Raw genomic sequence first — 2,134 nt, 5'->3', positions numbered from 1 at the left:
CAAGCTCTCATTTATCAAGCCACATGCAACACAAAGCCATTCTGTTGCTAACTAAAGCAAGAATTGTTGATTGTTCCCGCGTCTCCGGTGAGCTCTTGTGTATCGAGAAATATTTTCCGAAATTTTCACAAGTTCCGAACATGTTTATGGTTTACAAGTTCCTCATAGGAGGGGGAAGGGGTATAGATATGTATATTTTTGGGTTTCTTATGATTTTGGGATGTCTGGCGAAATGAAAATAGATAGTCAGATTTAATGTTAAGAAGAAATGGTCTTCCGGGGTGAGAAATATACAAATAAGGTTATGAAATATGACATAAAGCGTAATGGTCTGTCGGATATATCAAAGTTTAAAAAAAATATAAAAAAGTTTTACTTCCAGGATTTTCAAGGCCGACATTCTTTCAATATTCTTTCAATTCTTGAACTTTCTTTTTAACATAGATATCTCGGTATATGTTTTACCGTCTTAAGACATTCATAGACTTTTACCGCTCTTCTGTTTTTTTTTTAACGTTTTCATAATTGTGCTATTAAATCATTTATTCTATGACTTGCACTCGCTAAAGCATAACACACCCCATCAGATTAAGACATTTGATATGACCTTAATATTACCTTGCATTTGAAAATTCGTTGCTATTCCTCTCCTTTACTTAACACTATCCTGATCTCCACCGTTATGCTCATGACTCACTCATAACTCTAGAAGCGGAATTCATAATTACTCTATGTAATGCCCTTGACGCGTAATGCCCCATGAATACCTGTGCTTATGGGCGTGTTTGGAAATCCAAGTTAAAAGTAACCTCATGTAACGGGTTATTAATAGATCCTTCCCTCTGACAGAGCTCATGGAGGCGACATGAACAATCTGTATTGTGAGAGTCTACAAAAGGCCAGTACTAAAGGAGATGTACTGGTTACCTGAGTAAATATTCTCCTTTTGCCGTTTAATCTTTCTCTCCTCTCCCTCTATTTCTTGAATTTGTCTTCTTCTCTTCCTTTCTTCGGTCTTCTGCGTCCTTCTCTCTCTCTCTCTTTCTTGTTCTTCCTTTCTTCGATTTTCTGTTCTCCTTTCCCTTATTTGCTTCGTGTGCTCTTCCTTCCTCCCTTCTTGTCTCTCTTGCTTTTATCTTCTCACAGTCGAGTGAACGTGACCGTTCGACCTGGGATCTAACGAGGAACTGATACGACCTCAAGCCAACTCAGTGACACCGACTTTACGTGCTCGAGTTGCCGATTAGTTTGTTTGTTTCAATTCCTGTTTAAGGCGTGTTTTCGAGCGGCTGGGGTGTGCTAATAGTATCTGGCTTAATATCTCTCCGTGAGAATATTCTAGGCAGCGAAAGAAGGAGGAGAATGAGGGGGGGAGAATGAGGGGGTGGGGGGAGGAGGAGAATGAGGAAGTAAAAGTGGGGGGAGGGGGGGCTATTAAAGAAAATAAGAAGGATGTGGAGGAGAAGAGTGTATTGGGTGGAAGACGGAAACTAATGAGAATGAGGAGGAGGAGAGGGAGAAGAAAAGAAAGAGAGAAAATTGAAGAGGTAGGGATGAAGGAAGAAGGGATATAAGAAATAAGAAAGACGATGAAAAATTTATAGAAAAATAACATGGAGAGACAAAAGAAAGGGACAATGGAAAAGAGGAAGAAAAGAAAAATGGAAAGGAAGAAGAAGAACATAGAGGAAGAAAGAAGAAAGAGAACATTGGATAGAAGAAGAAAACGAGAAGAAAGGGAGATGTGATGATCGAGGGGGAAGTACAGAAGAAGCAGGAGGAAAGAAGGCAAAAAAAGAAGAAGAAGAAAAAAAAAAAAAAAAAACAGAATGAGGACAAAAAAAAAAAAAAAAAAAAATCAACATGAAAGGGAAAAACAGGAGAAAAAGGAGAAAGAAAAAGATGTAACGAAAGAAAATTAAGAGAAGGATATATAGATGGAAGAGGAGTAGGACGATAAATAAGAAAAGAAAAGAAAAGGGAGAAAATTCGCTGATCGAAAGTGGAATAGCTTGTTTTTACTGAGCCAGACAGAGTACACTCTCGTGTTAACACTAGCAGTAGCAGAATCGGATGTAGTAAAGACAGTACTAGCAATAATACTGAAATTACTAGTGATAAAGATAGTAGCTGC

The 2,134-nt window shown here is 38.2% G+C and overlaps 1 protein-coding gene across 1 annotated transcript in view; it reads right to left on the bottom strand.

The window, feature by feature from the left end:
- The window catches only part of LOC122259975 (SET domain-containing protein SmydA-8), a 12,971-nt gene extending 11,831 nt beyond the window's left edge, over positions 1–1,140 (bottom strand). The window contains exon 1 of the mRNA XM_043026991.2: positions 928–1,140. The gene's annotated coding sequence lies outside the window, so the exon portion shown is untranslated. The remainder of the gene's footprint in view (positions 1–927) is intronic.
- Between the last annotated feature and the right edge of the window lie 994 nt (positions 1,141–2,134).

This window comes from Penaeus japonicus, unplaced genomic scaffold (assembly GCF_977035675.1).
Source record: "Penaeus japonicus unplaced genomic scaffold, GWHDUDI00000001_assembly GWHDUDI00000021, whole genome shotgun sequence".
In the NCBI taxonomy this organism is placed as follows: Eukaryota; Metazoa; Arthropoda; class Malacostraca; order Decapoda; family Penaeidae; genus Penaeus; species Penaeus japonicus.
This window is presented reverse-complemented; position numbering and strand designations above follow the sequence as displayed.